The 18,032-nt window shown below is 42.9% G+C and overlaps 1 long non-coding RNA gene across 5 annotated transcripts in view; it reads right to left on the bottom strand.

Annotated features, from left to right (window-relative positions):
- Positions 1-18,032, bottom strand: part of LOC308484953 — a 256,925-nt gene that overhangs the window by 12,139 nt on the left and 226,754 nt on the right. For 4 of the 5 annotated variants that reach the window (XR_013990213.1, XR_013990214.1, XR_013990215.1 and 1 more), the window contains one exon: positions 1,116-2,331. The exons of the other annotated variant lie outside the window; for it this stretch is intronic. This is a non-coding gene — a long non-coding RNA (uncharacterized lncRNA). Of the gene's footprint in view, positions 1-1,115; positions 2,332-18,032 lie in introns of those variants that run through there. 5 annotated transcript variants of the gene reach the window in all.

Raw genomic sequence — 18,032 nt, 5'->3', positions numbered from 1 at the left:
AAGGTTGTTCTATGTATGGTCCAGGGAGTTCACAGAGAGAAACTCTATTTTTGCTTATGTCATAGGGACTAAGGAAACTGAGAATCAAATGCACGAGAGACAATGAATTGTAGATGTACTGCATTTTTTCCTCTTTTTGCTACTGTTTAAAGTTTGAATGCACACTTTGCCTGGTTTGAGCAACCTGCCAGCATTGCAGTATGACTAACAAGATCAGAAGCATCTTTATTACCATTTTACTGGCCCCATGTGCCATTTTCCCTCTTTATTTTATTGCTATTCCACTTCTGCCCGAGACAGTAAAAAAAAAGAAGGGAGACCTACGTTCACTTTTATCCCACTATTCAGCAGATGCTAAAAGGATACTAAAAGAATGATTTACCATTACCATCCATTTGTATAATCCATCAAAATGGGCTTTAGACTCTGCTCTTCCTAATAAGCTGGAGAACATGATATAAATCCAAATTTACCTTCTGTCGAAGTAATGGGAACAGGGACATTATTGCCAGTTACTGACAACTTAGGTCAACTTTGTATCAAAACTTTCCAAAGCTGCACAGGAGACCCTTTCCTTAACTGCAACTTGGATGTTGGTCAACATGCTGAATGCTGGAAGATTCAGGGCAGGTGAAAGAAAGTACTTTGTCATGCAGTTCATGGTTAAACTACGGAACTTGTTTTCATAGCAGGCAATGATGGTCACCAACTTGGATGGTTTTAAAAGAGGATTGGACAAATTGATGGAGGATGAAGCTACTAGTGGCTACAAGGCACGCTGGCTATGCTCAGTCTTCACAGTTGAAGGAAGTGATGCTTTTGAGAACCATTTGCTGGAAGCCACAGGAGGGAAGAGAGCTTGTGTACCTGGATCCTCCTTGCCGGTTTTCCATAGGCATCTGATTGGCCACTGTGAGAACAGGATGCTGAACTAGTTGGGCCATTGGCCTGATCCAGTAGACTCTTATTATGTACACAACTCAGGTTAAAGCTTCCTGACGGGATGGGTGGAGCAATGAAAAGGTTGCTCTATTGTTGTTGTTGCTGCTGCTTTGTTATTTATTTATTTATTTATTTATTTATTTATTTTGTTTTATTAAATATGTATACCGTCATATACCCGTAGGTCTCAAGGCACTTACAACATAAAATCTCAATATAAAAACACAAAATACGTAATAAAAACAACCACAACAATCACCCCTTCCTCCCCAACGCATTTCAAAAGGCCATTGGACGTCTCATGAAATCAACAGGAATACCCATTCAAATGTGGATCACAGTATATTAAATGGAATTAAAGGTCAGCCACATTCACAGCACTAGCCAGACTTAGCGGCCCTCATCATTGCTTTGTGCAAACTGCTTGTGTACGTTACAGTTACTAGTGTCCCTTCCTCACAGAGAAGGTCCACAGAGGTAGACAACCTGCCCTTCAGTGAAACTTTTCCTCCGTTACTGAGGTGAGTCCACTGTAAGTTTCTAGAAAAGTTCAGTGAATCCCAGAACTCACTTCAGAAATAAGTTTTCTTTAGCAACGGTAGCCAATTGGTGCCCTCCAGATGTTGCTGGACTACAACTTCCATCAGCCCTGCAGACTGAGGCTGATGGGACTTGTAGCCCAATCCTATCCGGAGGGCACTTCATTGACTAACCCTGTTTTAGATTATAAGGCCCAATCACGCTGGGAAAACCTTAAAAACTGGAGCAGGCTTGGACTTTGGTAATCTTTTGCAATATGGCGCCCTGTGCTACCCCAAAATGGATCTTCTCAACTATGGGTCTTCTCAATGTGGGAGGCCCCTCGGCTCAGCACTCTGTGCAGGAGAACCATCTACACTGCCCTAAATCCAGTGCTGATTGGAGGCAGTCTGGGAGTGGAGAAGCCTATCAAGTTTCCCTTTTCTGTTCTGAACATACGGATTCAGCCCGGTGATAGGATTGTGCTGCATCATTAGTGTGCTGGCTATCTTACATCTTCATGATTTCTTGGTATATGCATTCTCAATTATTCAGCAGAGGGGAGTTGCAGAGGGGAGGAGAAATGCAAAGTCTGGGGTCATTAACATTAGCAAGGCAAAGGGGAACAAGAGGGCAATAACAATCTGTCTCCTCTCTGGCTATTCAAAAGTCTTTCAAAAGCCTCTTTGAAAAAGATGTCGGTGGCATAATCCTCCAGAAGGCATTGATATGTTTCATTATGACAGTCGCTGGCAGCTCATCAGTTCTGCTCAGGATGTGAGCTTCTCCTTCCAGCAAGCGAACTAATTTGTTTCCTTCTATAGCTTTTAGATTCTCCAGCCTCTGGCCTTGTTCTTTTCAGTCTCACTTCTGAAAAAGACAACAAGGCAAACAAAACTTTACATTTTCCGAACTGTCTTTCTGAACTGAGTCGGAGATGGCGACGGGAGGGAGGTTGTGATTGATGCCCAAGAATAAGGATGCTGGAGACAATCATTCAGACTCGAAATCTCAAAACACTGAATTATTCTGGAATACTTCCCCAGATATCACTGGGAGCTCTGCAGAGTAAATGATTCAAAGAACAACATGGATGTGACCCAACCCTTTCCACACCTGGAGAGTAAAATGCAAAGTTCTACCAGACTGCAATCATGGTGTGTAGGTTTCAATTTTCCCTGAAGAAAATCATTGGGGATTCTGATTTTTCCCCCCCTCCATATAACTGCTATCAGTAAGTCATGTTCTCGTTTGATTGGCTTTTGCCTTTCTTAATTTTTCTTCCAGTTTTATGGCATCCCTGTTGCCCACTTTCCTTTGGCTTACACCACATGGCTCCCACCTGCTCAATACAACTAGCATGACTGGAAGGGAGCAATTTCCCTCTTTGTTGCAGATCAGAGGTGCCAACCTCTTTGCGCCTAACATTACCATTAAATCACTGCCTTCCAAAAAGTACGCACACAACTTAGTAGGTTATAACATCCTATTAAAACAGCCCACAATTAGCAAATCCATTCACATAGCTATAATTAGCAAGATCAAAGCTGCAGTTGCCGTTGACAACTTAGTCTTCTATATTACAGTGCCAACATAATTTTACTATGATTTTTTCCTACTTAATTAAATGTGAAAAGTTGCAATCAGCATTTCCTCTTGTGCTGGCATAAGCTTCCCTAATTTGTGTCATTGTAACTGAACCGGCAGGGAGAAGAAAAGGAAAGCAGACACCAATTGCTGAGAGTGAGCAGGCCCCAACTTTAAAGGCAGACCATTCTAGTTATTAAGACTAATGTAAAGGGAGTAGATTCCATTCTAACATCTGGGGAAGCAAGCATTAGCAGCTAGATGAGGTTAGAGTTGCCTTTTCCAAAATTACCCTCCAGTGTTGGATTTCTAAATTATCTGGTCCTCTTTCCAAAGCGGAACCAAGACATTAAGAATCTTCCATTGTTCGATTTGTTATTTCTGGAATTTTGATCAATCAAATGTTATGTTATATGTTATGTTATGTTATGTTATGTTATGTTATGTTATGTTATGTTATAATTATTTATTATTGCATTTATATACCACCTTTTCCTTCCAAGGATCTCAAGATGGTGCACATGGTTCCCCTCTTCCCATTTCATCCTCACACAACCCTGTGAGGTAGGTTAGGCTGAGAGTAAGTGAATGGCTATTGGGACGCAGGTGGCACTGTGATCTAAACCACAGAGCCTAGGACTTGCCGATCAGAAGGTCGGCGGTTCGAATCCCTGCGACAGGGTGAACTCCCATTGCTCAGTCCCTGCTCCTGCCAACCTAGCAGTTCAAAAGCACATCAAAGTGCAAGTAGATAAATAGCTACCGCTCCAGCAGGAAGGTAAACGGCGTTTCCGTGTGTTGCTCTGGTTTGCCAGAAGCGGCTTAGTCACGCTGACCACATGACCCAGAAGCTGTACGCCGGCTCCCTCAGCCAATAAAGCGAGATGAGCACCGAAACCCGAGTCGCCCATGACTGGACCTAATGGTCAGGGGTCTCTTTACCCTTTACCTTTAAGTAAATGGCTAGGTTTGCCATATTTCAAACAGTGAAAATCCAGACAGAAAAGCTGTTGAGGTCGTTGGTTGGTTGGTTGGTTGGGGGCCAAAGATTGGAAAAAATGACACTGCCAAAATACATACAGATTTTCCCAGATATTTTCCTGATTTCCACGTCGACACTGCTGCCGACTGCAGCATTTTGGATATGTCTGGGAAATTCCAGATGTACGGAAACTCTATGACTGGCCCAAGGTCACCCAGTGAGCTTCATGGCTGAGTGGGGATTTGAACCCTTCTCCCTCAGATCATAGCCAACACTCTAACCATTAAGACAAACTGACTGCTGGTCACAGACCCATTAGAAAACAAAATAAAGCATCAAAATCTTAGCTTTTCTACATAAAAATGAGTACAGTGGTACCTCAGGTTACATACGCTTCAGGTTACATACGCTTCAGGTTACACACTCTGCTAACCCAGAAATAGTGCTTCAGGTTAAGAACTTTGCTTCAGGATGAGAACAGAAATCGTGCTCCAGCGGCGCAGCGGCAGCAGGAGGCCCCAATAGCTAAAGTGGTGCTTCAGGTTAAGAACAGTTTCAGGTTAAGTACGGACCTCCGGAACAAATTAAGTACTTAACCCGAGGTACCACTGTAAAAAAATCAGTAAAAATATGTACCAATGTCTACAGATGTCTGTGGATGCACAGTTACTATGTTTATATGTGCATAAAACACAGCAAAGAAATACAGAAACATGCACATATACTGGGGTGTGGGTGTGGGAAGGTGCGTGTGTAAATCATGATGCAGTCACAGGCAATTTAACCAAAAAAATTATGCACAGTTTTTCATCCATGCATAAAGTAGAGGAGGAGAAAGAGACAAATGAACTGAAGGAACTGCAAGCTGCAGCCATCTTCAAATGTTGCAATTCTGGAACCAATTTTAGAAATCCCCGGACTTAATTCTCATTGCACAAGTGAAATGCAAGGCAGAATGAAGGCACAGGACAACCACAGATGTGGAACGGAATGGAAAACATTTCTGTAACGTGCTTTTCACTGGGTTTTCTTTGAAGACAGTCTGGAGATTGCAACCAGGGCAGAATGCTTCCTCCAGAGAACAGAGTGGTCACTTGCACATGGTCTAGGAATGCGCTGAGCAGCTAATTCCATTCTGTTCTGGCTTCACTTGGGATGAAAGAGCAAGTAACTAGCCAAGCAGCCAAAGTCAACTCATTGAGGCATCACAATCAAAACCTACCCAGGAGAAAGAAGTTCCTAGGAAAGGGGAAAGTGGGGAGGCATCCAACCAAAGGCCAATCAAGCTGATTTATCTTTTTGATGCTCTTCAGCCTCTGTAAAGACCAAGAGGAGTCCAGTTTGATCCATCTCCGAGTGATGGGTAGATAGACAAGAGATATGATCGCTCAGGTCCCAGCGCCGGTTGCACGTCTTATGACCTACCAGGTCAAATTGCTTCTGGGGCAATGCAGGCCTGAATCTTCAGAATGAAGTGCCTAGTCAACACAGACTCATTTCTGCTCCTCCGTAACCTACCTTGCAGGCTTAATTGCAGCAGGCAGAGAAACTTTCTTCATCTGAACAGGAATTATTTCAATGATGGATGCAAAACAAGTAGTTCACAGACACATTATAGGATTTCTCTTCTAGCCCAATATGCTTGGTCTTCCATCACCTTGAGCCTCATTTTTCCATTTTCATCCATCACTCAGCACCACTTTCTGAGTACAGCTGATGGCTCTATTCCAGTCTTTCTGAAACCTTGTCTGCATGAGAACCTGTCTCTCCCTGTGAAAGCGAGTTGGGTTTGTTTTCTGGCTCCAGCAATAAGGAAAGCTAGATTCCTGTTCTCCTTGGTCCTGGCTGTGTCCAGCCTTCTGTTGTGTATTCTGCCTTGCCTTGTCTGATCCCTGGATAGTTTAGTTTAGCAACTTATACTAGGAGGGGGTTGTGAAGTAAGATATCCCCAGTGATGACCCCTTACTTTTAACCATATTGACCAGTTTTGCCTAGAGAACAAGGTGATTCCTGCTCATGTATAAGATGTCATTTTAGTTCCTGTGGTCTGCTCAGTTTATATCAGGGAGCAGATGGTTCCATTGACTGGGATTGTATATCCAGTTACAAGTAAAGTCAATTAGTGGGAAGAGTGTTCCACTTAGCTTAGGAAGACCTGGGTTCAGGTCTCTGTGTGGTCATGAAGTCCACTGTGTAAACTTGGGTCAGTCACCACCTCCCAGGGCTGTTGTAAGGATAAAATCTGGCCTCAACCTCCTGGAGGAAGGTAGTAAATTGATGCAATTAATTAAAAATATAAACAGAAATCCCAAAATCATGTAATCCAAGTAGATGATGGGCATGCTCAATCATCTGTATTCATCACTTAATATAGCATTTATCATCACACACATATAGTAGGGGCAGTTACAATAAGATCTACAGTGGTGCCTCGCAAGACGAAATTAATCCGTTCCGCGAGTCTCTTCGTCTAGCGGTTTTTTCGTCTTGCGAAGCGACCCTATTAGCGGCTTAGCGGATTAGCGCTATTAGCGGTTTAGCAGCTATTAAAGGCTTAGAGGCTAAAAGGCTATTAGCGGCTAAAAGGCTATTAGCGGCTTAGCAGCTTAGAAAAGGGGGGGGAGCGAAAAAAATCTCAAGACTCGCAAGATATTTTCGTCTTGCAAAGCAAGCCCATAGGGAAATTCGTCCTGCGAAGCGCATCGAAAAACGGAAAACCCTTTCGTCTAGCGGGTTTTTCGTCTTGCGAGGCATTCGTCTTGCGGGGCACCACTGTATTACAGTGGTACACCTCGGGTTACAGTGCTACCTCGGGTTACAAACACCTCGGGTTACAAACACTTTGGGTTACAAACACTTTGGGTTACAGACTCTGCTAACCCAGAAGTAGTACCTTGGGTTAAGAACTTTGCCCCCGGATGAGAACAGAAATTGTGCACTGGTGGTGTGGCGGCAGCGGGAGGCCCCATTAGCTAAAGTGGTACCTCATATTAAGAACGGTTTCAGGTTAAGAACAGACCTCGGGAACGAATTAAGTTCATAACCAGAGGTACCACTGTATTTGATTATTGATGTAAACCTCCAGAATGTATTTTGTGTAGTTAAGTTTTTACTTTTCTCTTCAGTACATTGTATTTTATTTTATTGCTATGGCTAGGGGCTGATGCAAATAAAGATTTTTCTGATTCTGATTCTGTATGATGAAGATTGGTCTGGGGAACAAGGGCTATCAGACCACATGCTGGACTATGTTGACTCTGATGTTGTGCATGTGAAATTTCCCACTGAAATGGCAGGCCTATGTCAAGTTCCTCTTCCTCTCTCCCATAACATTTAGGTATAGATACTTGCAAGAGCGTCACAGGGTGCATTTTTCTGCCCTGCTCCCATTGGCTACCATGGATGGGTTGCAGAAACATTCACTGTGCAGGGCATCTTGAGATTGGTAAGAAAGGGGAAATTGACACAAGGCTATCATGTTTGGAGCCAAACTCATCTTGACCTTAACATCTGGTCAAACCCTTAGTGAAACCAGTAAGTCATTTTGGACAAAGCAAAAAGAAACAAAATAGCGCTTTGATACAACTCAGTAAACAACTTGTTTTGCCTTTTTCCATCTATTCTCTTAAAATAAAGCTTTACCTAGCAAACTTTTTAATTAGTTTCTGGACAACCAAATGCATGCTTGGCTTGAAAGAAAGTTTGCATTATCTCCTTTTCAGGTTATGAACTCTTTATCCAATATGGTGTTGTTGCCGTTGATTAATTAATTCTATAGAACTATATGCGGATTTGCGCTCGTTATTTTTACCGATTCGAAACCAAAATAGGTTATAAGGGTCAAAAGCTCCTTTTATTTCTGAATATGTCTCTTAAAAACAAACAGCCCATGAGATAAGGCTGAACACAACAGCTTTTGATGTATTACATCTCAGTGGTATCTGACAACCCTTACTCCCTGGTGATGCAATTCTTTTCTAATAATTTAGTCTCAGTCTATTAAAAGACAATTACAGATAATGCATCCAGGCAAGTGGTGAAGGATGTCCAGAACACCACTTGTTGAAAGGTTATCAAAACACCATTCTCAAAAAAAGGAGTGTGTTATTGATTTTTTAATCATTTCAGACACAGGCTGTTATATGGATTTTTTTTTTTAAGGACTGAACATAACTAGAAAGAGATGGAAATGGATTTCCCCTTTGCTACTTCATATGTCATAATAGAAATTTTTAAAATTCATTTACAGTTAGGTAAAGAGGGCAGTCAACCATTCAGAGGTGAGGCTTGCTTATCTTAGCTAAAGACTTAATATGCTATTGATCTTTCCCCCCGATTTTGAATTTATTATTATATTTGACAGCATTGTATTTGATAGCACCTGGTGACATTTTATGCTTCTCTTGATTCACTGTTGGATTAGCATTGTTTACAGATTAATGCAAAAGATGCGGGGGTGCTAATTATTATTTATGGAGTTAAGCACTGTTGGGATTCCAGTTTTGAATCCATTACAAGGCAACAGCAAGGAATTGGGTTGCTACTACTGAAGGGTAAAGTTCTACACATTCTGAGTGTCAGGATGAGGGCAGGCATAGAGGCGGCACAACGAATGTTGTCTTCATGGAACCACTAATCCTTGTTGTCAAAATGGGTGGGGCTTTCATAGAAAGCGGGAACATTTCCAAAAATGTGTGGAAGAGTTGGGCTTACCTTCCTTTGCAGTAGAGATGGAGAAGCTGGGGGCACCAAGATTTTGTTGGACTCCAACCTCCATCAACCCCAGCCATCATGACCTATAGTCAGGATGATGGGAGTTATAGTGCAACAACATCTGGAGTGCAATAACATCTGTTGCTTTACAGGTAAGGCAGCTGAGAGCTTTTTTGTGTGCATGGGGAGCTCTATTCTACCCTTTTCAAAAGCCTCATCAGCTAGCAAGACTCTCTACTACAGGTTCCCGCGTTCCTCTTCCTATGCCATAGCTACACGAAAAAATGTTATTGTCCCCCACTTGCTCCATGGAAATGTCTTTCTTTTTTTAATCAAATATTTTATTATTAAAATAATTCGACATTAATACATACATATTATGAATATACAAACATACATTTCATACATTCCTTAAAAATATTCATACATACCCACACTCAATCCCACAGATACTTCTTTTCCCACCACCATCCCTCACCCGTCACCCCATCCTTGTGTTAGACTTCCAATCTACTCAATTGCAATTTCTTTCCACTTCTATTACTTTCTTTCACACACTTTTAAACCAATTTTCTACTTCTTTTTCTGTTACACGTTGTTATCCATCTTATTTAGTATTTCAGTATTTATAACGGAACTTGTTTATTCTAATAGGAGTTCTGATTTTTCAGTATGATTTTGCAAGTATCCTTTAAACACCTTCTAGTCCTTGTCTATCTTCTCTTTTGAGATCCTTCCAATATCTCCCATTGTTTTGGATATATTGTAATACTCCAATAATTTGGCAAGCCACTCTGTTTTTGTTGGTATAATACCACTTTTCCAATTTTTCACAATCAATAGCTGCTCCATGGAAATGTCTAAGCCCTACACAAATCCGGTTCCTCCTGGCCATTGTTGGTAGGGGATGCTGGAGGGTCAGTAGGCAGAAGGTGCCCCTATATGCTTTTGTGCCCAGAGAGAGTGCTGAACAATATTAGATTTCACTTCTGACTTTGAAGGAGGGCTGAAGCAGATAAAATTCAACCTGATGTCATGCATGGAAGGGAATGTGGGTATGCAGTTCACCCATGCCTACTCAGTGTGCCAACTTGAATAAAATATTGGGAGGGGCCTAAGTAAGCCCTGCCCTGCATAATCGACCACATGACTCAGTGCACAATCACCATTTGAATTGCAATGCCCATCAACTTGGGGGAGGGGGACAAAGACCCCTTGGCCCCTAGGCGTTGGTGACTATGTTGGTGTGCCAGCTATGGATGCCACCTACTTTAGGTGAAATTAGTGCATTTGATTTACTCAGTTATAATAGTAAATCACCTTCACCCACTGTCAGGCAGCAGAGAAACCAACCTCCATGGCAGGCTGCCAAGAATGGACAAGAAGAAGAAGAAGAGTTTGGATTTGATATCCCGCTTTATCACTACCCAAAGGAGTCTCAAAGCGGCTAACATTCTCCTTTCCCCTCCTCCCCCACAACAAACACTCTGTGAGGTGAGTGGGGCTGAGAGACTTCAGAGAAGTGTGACTGGCCCAAGGTCACCCAGCAGCTGCATGTGGAGGAGCGGAGACGCGAACCCAGTTCACCAGATTACAAGTCTACCGCTCTTAACCACTACACCACACTGGCCATCTGTGTTTATTCACTATTCACAGAGAGAGGCTTGGGAATGCAGCCTTTTGGAATAATGGCGTTTCCCCCAAGTGAATCTCCACTCCTCCATCTCTCCCACTTCCTAATGAGACATCGCTACGGGTGCTGAAGAGAGCCCTTCTGTCTTTGAGCTCTCCTATTTTCAAGGCCCGTGGGGTTCTGGGAGAGGGCGGTCTGGAATACTTTCTACAGACACTGAGCTGTCTCTTTGCGCAGTGGCTTCCTTAACGTTTATATATTGGCTTGAAGAGGTTGCGGATACATGAGGTTCTACCAAAAGAGGTTGACTGGCAAAGGACGAGGATATACAGTCATCTGCCTGGACCGCACTGGATGAGGACTCCAGGTCAGGCATAGAAGAATAGGACATTGACAGATTACCAGGATGAGGGGTGTTTGGCGTATTGCTCTTTAAGGCGGAGGACGAGGTAGTTGATTGCAGATCTATTAGTAGAGGTGAAGGGGGTCTGCGTTGCGATGGTGTATGAGGAGCTTCCGCCAGGCAGACTGCCATATCATCCGTTATTGGAGTCCCAGTGATTGGCAGGGGTTTCTGGGGTGTTAGCCCCTTCATGACTGCGTTCCTTTGATTTAATAGGTTGCTATGACCAGGTTTTGAGGAGATTTTCTCTTGAAGTACATGTGTAAGTTGCTGCTTGAGTGTATCAAGCCTGTTTATAACTTCCTGCTGTTCTACTAATGGCAACTCGCCATAGGATGAAATAAGGTCCCTCTCCTCTGAGGCAGCCAGATGACTGGGCCCGCTTTGGTCATGCTTCAATGTGTTCAACAGAACCGAAAGTGACCACCTTCCAATCGCCATCTCCTTCCTCCACACACAGCTGGGGCTTCCCAGCTCACTCCACCCCCAGGATCCACTGATCTTAGCTCCCGGACGTAAGAAGTGGGATTTCTATCTGGAGCAAGACATAAAAGTCCTCCTAAATTCCCCTGAGATCCTAGCCCTGAAAGCTCAGCTGTTAACAATGAATGTGAATCATTTCTCAACTTTCCAGCAAATTCTAGCCTTCTTGCTTCCTTCACTTACGAAACCTTCCCGTGCGATTCTAACCTGGAAGAATCAAACTTGGTTCGACCAAGAATGCAAACAGTGCAGAAGTAGGCTTAGATTTCTTCAGTCTGATATGAAATCAGACAGCACCCAGAGCAAAATCAGGGAGTTAGCCCAATTCCGTTCATACTACAAGAAGCTGCTCCATCATAAGAAATTGTTCTTTGCGAAAGAACGCTGGACGGCACTGTCAGTGGCCATTAAAACCCGTGACGACAAGAAATTCTGGAATTTAATTAATGCAGGTTTAAGACCCCCCTCATTCATCGCTAATAACATCACAGCAGCCAGTTGGCACTCTCACTTTGCTCAGCTGTATTCCGCCCCAGATCCCGAAGTAAATGTTGTCTCCACTCTTCCAGCATCTGCCTTGCCCACCTGGGAGCCAGTCTCCCCAGAGAGATGTATACAACTAATCAGCACGCTTTCAGGGGATAAATCCCCGGGGGAGGATATGATACCACCTGAGGTATTCTTATCAAACCAGACGTGGTGGGCCCCTATTTTAGCATCTCTCTTCACCACTATTAATGCTACTCTTAAGATTCCACCTAATTGGAAACAGAGCATAGTCATCCCAATACATAAAAAGGGGGACCCACAAGATCCGCGTAACTATCGACCTATCAGCCTGCTGGACATATCATACAAGGTCTACTCTAGATTCTTGCTAGAGAAATTAATCGAGTGGGCAGAAGAAACAAAGCTATTCCACCCGGAACAGGCTGGCTTCCGTAAAGGTCACAGCACATCTGGCCAATGTCTTGTTCTATTTACCCTGATTGATAAATACCTAAACAGGTTCAACTGCAAACTACACGCGGCTTTTGTGGACCTGACCTCCGCCTTTGACTCCATCCCCAGAGATAGGCTATGGCAGAAGCTTAGTTACACTAACATAGATAAGAGACTCCTCCACCTTCTTATGGAAATTCATAATGACATATCGGCCAGAGTAAAATTCGGCCCTCTGGGAGCTCTATCTGATCCTTTCCCTCTGAATAAAGGGGTCAAACAGGGCTGCCTCTTGGCCCCTTTTCTATTCAATTTCTACATCAATGACATCGTTACAACCATGAAGGCCCTAAATCAATCTGCCCCCTCTTTACAACAGCTCAAGATCCCCATATTACTCTATGCGGACGACATGGTGATACTGTCTTTAACCAAGCAGGGCTTAAACAACATGCTCAGAGGGCTCATGACATATTGTGACACCAACTCCCTCAAAATCAATTTCGCCAAAACCAAAATTCTTACTTTTGGCATGAAAACTCGGAAGCCTTTCTGGAATTTTGTGGGCCACTCTATTGAATATTGTTCAGCATTCAAGTATTTGGGTATCACTTTTCAGGATGGGCTTAGCTGGTCAGCTCACCTAAATATGACCATCCTGGCTGTCCGTAGAACCATCAAAGCTTTGGAGAAATTCTTCTATGCAAAAGGCGGCCAGTTGGTTCCACCAATCAGAAAAGCATTTATCAGCAAAGTCCTCCCGATGTTACTGTATGGGGTTGAAATCTGGGGGTGGAATTTAAAAACACTACAACGGCTGGAGATTCTGCAAAACTCTTTTGCACGAAAGATACTGGGCCTCCCCAAGGGCTCAGTTGCTGCACAGTTAAGAACAGAACTGGGCCTCCCCTCCATTGTTGCGAGAGCCCACATTAGAATCATTAGTTTTTATTGTAAATTAATCAATGCCCCAGGTTCCCTACTAGCTAGGCAAGCCTTTTTAACTTGTTCTCATACCAACAAATGGTCCAAGGCCATGGAGACTATTACTGCACGCTACTCCCTCCCAGATCTCGACACGCTGTCATCTTGGGACCAACATAAAATCCGGGCCTGGATTCTTACAAGAGACGAGGCCATGGACCGGGCACAGTCCACTACAGCTCGCCTCTCCATGTGGCTCCCTAAAGTGAAAGTGGTAAGATCACTTGCCAACTACTTGATAGACCTGACGGAGCCCAATTTGAGAAGAGCGTTTACTATGGCCCGTTTCCATTCTATACCCACGGCCTTCCTGCAGGGGATTTACTCTAAGACCCCTATTACTCAGCGTTTATGTCCATGCACAATGAATGAAGTAGAGGACTTCATACATTTCTTTTTCTACTGCCCTATTTATGAGCCAATAAGACCTAAGCTCCTCCTCTTGATCCCGTCCACCATTACATCTAAGGAAGACTGTTTGAAATCGCTTCTTGTGGACGCAAATCCCCAAATTTCACGTGGGGTGGCAATCTTTATAGTGCAGGCTCTGAAACTCAGGGCTACTCTGACTGAGTAGTGAGTCCTAGACCTGGACCTGTTTTAATTCTTTTTATTACTTTTTCAACCCAATGTGCCGAGCCTATTTTGGGGCCATTTTATGTTTTATATACATCCGCACTTTAGATTCTTGGCGCTGGCAACTAAATCTTTACATTATTGTCTTAGGGTAATTTAAATGTCATTACGCCAGTAATATCGCTTTGAATTTTGTTTGGTTGCTTGTCTCTAGTATTTTTGTCTTATTTTGCTATGGCTGTATGCTAATGCAATAAAGGTTTTTTATTATTATTATATTCTACAGACACTGAGTCTGTCAGCTGTCGCTCCCCTGGTGCTTCTTCTTCTTCCTCCTCCTCTCCCATTATTTCCCACCTCTTCCTCTCTCTCTTTTTTAAATAGTTTTTATTAAGAATTTCAACATAATAAATTATCAAAAACAAATCATCTTCACACACCCCATTTTTCCCTCCCCCCCTCCCCAAGAAAAACCCTCCCTCCCTCCCCCCCCCCAGACTTCTCTCAGCTCCTATCTCTGATTTTTCAACACATGTTATTCTCTGTTATGTACTGAAGTTCTCACCCTGAACCAGCAGGGGGATACTGTAGATAGTTTTCACTCAGGTCCACATATGCAAATAAGGGATCGAAAGTGACGTTCAGTAATTGGATAGTTACAGAAAATGGTTACTGTTGCGTTCTAGTGGAGCTCTATATAAGCAGGCTGGCTGAACCCTTCAGTTCATTTCTGTTCTGGTCTGTGAATAAACAAGAGCTGTTTGAAGAATCGCTGTGTCGTCTGATATGTTCACCCACAACTTAACATTCTCTGCATATTATAAAATCGTAAAGATCCTTAAATTATCTATCTATTATATTAACAATAATAAATTTGTGTATGTTTATTCAAAACCTGCCAAGGAGTCCAGTTCATTTTGTTGTTTTTTTAAGTAATTTGTAAAAAAATTCCCATTCTTCTTTAAAGCCACAGTTGTCCTTGCCTCGCAGTTTGTATGTCAATTTCGCCAGTTCTGCCCAGCTTTCCCCCTCATCTGCTTCTGAGCTGTGATCTCCCTCAAACCCCTGTTGCAATTCTGAACTGCCTTCTTCCTCTCTGGAAGTACCATTCCTCCTCTGCCCAGTCCCTGACACCCACTGAACTGTACATCTGTAGATAGTAGGTGGTCATACCATACCTTGCTTACACAGGTGGAGGTGGCTGGAATGGCATACAGGGCAGGTAGCTATGAGCTGCAAGGACGCACTCCTCTCCAGACACTGGAGAAGATTGTCTGATCTGGCCCCAAGTTTCTGCCAAAGATGGTTCAAGAATCAAGGCAGTCCTAAGCAGATCTGGGTCTTTCTGAGAATCCAGCACACACTGCTTGATGAAGACTAGCTGTGGTTTTCTGGATGTCCTTTAATATAAATGACATGCATAGATTGCATCCATCATATTAACTGCTTGCAATGTTTAGGTTAATAATTCAACCACAGACTGAGCCTATCTGTTTTCTGCTGTTTTGCAATTCAAGCAGTTAATACATTTTTCCATGAATCTTTGATATTTCTTCTTCAAGAGAGCCTAGCAGAATCCCATAGCATTTCCCTATGATTATTTACAATAATAATAATAAAAAACCTATGATTATTTACAACAATAACAATAATAAAAATAAAAATAAAATAAAAAAACCAAGCCATGCTGTATTGGGGGTGGGGGGGGTGGGGGTGGGGAAAGGAGTAGCACCAACTAATTTAGAAAGTAACTAAGTAGATTTATTAACTTTTCAAGGACCATTGTGCATCCTTAGAGAGAAAATGTAATAAAATACAAAACTGTGAAGGGGTAATTTAATAGGGAAATAACCTGTCTTTTTAGAAAAGCAGAAAATGAAATGAGAATTTCCATATACGAGACATCAAAATATTACACGATGATGGATAAAGATGACATTTACAAGGCTTGGTAATGTAGAATAGTGAAGTTTACAGGAAATTAATTTAATATTGTGGATGTATCTTTTTCAGAGAAACCAAATCAAATGTCTTTGCCTGACAAGGTCAGAATTTACCACAGCGTTCATGAAATGGTTGCAAGCTGATGGGGTTTCATCCCTTTTTTCAATCTGTCTCAAAAATCATTTCAGGTATGAAAAAATATATGTAATTCTGTGGTGAGTCAGCCTCCCACGATATTAAAAAAAAGCAGCAACACTGAGAAACATTAGAAAATTGGAGAGAGGGAAGAGTTGTGGCCTCTCATACATTAGTGGCATGACCAATTCCTTCCCATGGACAGTTCTTGCTCTCATTGGTTTATGACCCACTAGACAAATGCATCCTGCCAGACATCTACCATCTGAATGTGGCTCTCCAGTCCATTCTATCAGGCCCTCAGAAGTCTCCTCAGGCCACACCTCTCACTGGATCTGCATTGCACCCAGTGAAGAAGAGCCAGTGTGGTGTAGTGGTTAAGAGCAGTAGACTCGTCATCTGGTGAACCAGGTTCGATTCCCTGCTCCTCCACATACAGCTGCTGGGTGACCTTGGGCTAGTCACACTTCTTGAAGTCTCTCAGCCTCAGTCACCTCACAGAGTGTTTGTTGTGGGGGAGGAAGAGAAAGGAGAATGTTAGCCGCTTTGAGACTCCTTCGGGTAGTGATAAAGCGGGATATCAAATCCAAGCTCTTCTTCTTCTTCTCGGTGTTTTGACCTGACTGGACATGTGTCTTCAACTGTGATGATGCCTCTTGCTTCTCTGGATAAATGACATAGGTAGGGGTGCCTGTGTAGAAACAAGCTTAATATAAAAGGGCTTGGGGAACCCTACAGGGCAGATTTTTGGGGGTGAGGGGGTGAGGAGAGGAAATGGAAGTCCCATTGCACAAGTGAAACTGCCCCTTTACAGCACTGGATATGACCCAAAGCTTTGAGATTTCTGTTCCAAGCATTCTCCACATATTTGGAAAGATTTAAATATTTGCAGTTTTTGTGAGGTATTTTAGATTATAGTATTCACTTAGGTTTGGATAGGTTCTGAACACCTTTCAATATAGGAATAGTCATACTCGTTTTATTGCATGCTATGAAAACTGGACGTTTTGTTGCTGGAATGCCCTGGGCAGATTGATTAGTATGTGAGGAACGGCAGTCATATCTCTGAAGTTATGGCTCTGTGTGCACTGCGTGATGAGTGGGGAGGGTGGGGGTGTATATATGTGATTAATCTTCATTTTAGGGTGTAAAATTACATACAGTAGATGGCTTCACAGCCTTAATAGCAATGCAATCATTTTTAAAACTCTGTTTTCCCCCCACCTAAGACAAAGTGACTAACTCCAAAGAGAGGGGGAATTGTTTCATTGACTTCCTTAAAACACCAACATTATTGGTATGAATAGACTTTTAAGACAATGAGAACCTAGTAGCTATCTACTTTCCTAAACATCCATCGTGGATGGAGAGATGCCTTCAGTCTACAACAATGAATATCTAGGGGTGGTTTAGCAACAACCACCAAATTCTGCAATATCTGTCATGACTGTTTGTGCTGCCGCACTTCAGCACACTTTAACTCAACATCTGTGAAATGGGCACAGTTTCTTGCGTTCCTCACCTGACGCATCAGTTGTCATCCAATGCTCAATGGGTTAAGTCAGTGGACAGACTGACCGGGCTGCTTTGGAAGCCCATGCCCCAAACACACTTCAGTATTAGCCCCTTGTTCTCCATGAAATTCTTGTTGGTCTTTGAGAACTGCAGCGCCAGCAGTTTTATAGGCAGAAACAGGCTATTGTTAACACCCTACTGGTGATGAAGTTATTGTTAACTGCTCTAGATGCTACACTGCCCAACCAGATAACATTTTTGGTTTGGTATCTTATCATTTCTCTGAATCCTTTAACCGGTCCCCTTGGGAGGAAGGGCAGGATAGAAATTTAATGAACGAATACAGGTATGAATGATGTAGATGCTGTTTCCATCCAGTACATTTCCAAGCAGAATTCAGAGAGTTGGTGCTGACCTTTAAAGCCCTAAACGGCCTTGGCCCAGTATACCTAAAGGACAGTCTCCATCCCCATTGTTCAACCTGGACACTGAGGTCCAGCTCCAAGGGCCTTCTGGCGGTTCCCTCACTGCAAGAAGTTACAGGAACCAGGCAGAGGGCCTTCTCGGTAGTGGCACCTGCCTTGTGGAATGCCCTCCCATTAGATGTTAAGGAAATAAACAACTATCTGACTTTTAGAAGACATCTGAAGGCAGCCCTGTTTAGGGAAGTTTTC

This window comes from Podarcis pityusensis, assembly GCF_964106645.2.
Source record: "Podarcis pityusensis genome assembly, chromosome: 9".
In the NCBI taxonomy this organism is placed as follows: domain Eukaryota; kingdom Metazoa; phylum Chordata; class Lepidosauria; order Squamata; family Lacertidae; genus Podarcis; species Podarcis pityusensis.
Note: the sequence above shows the minus strand (reverse complement) of the source record. Positions and strands in the feature narration are given on the sequence as shown.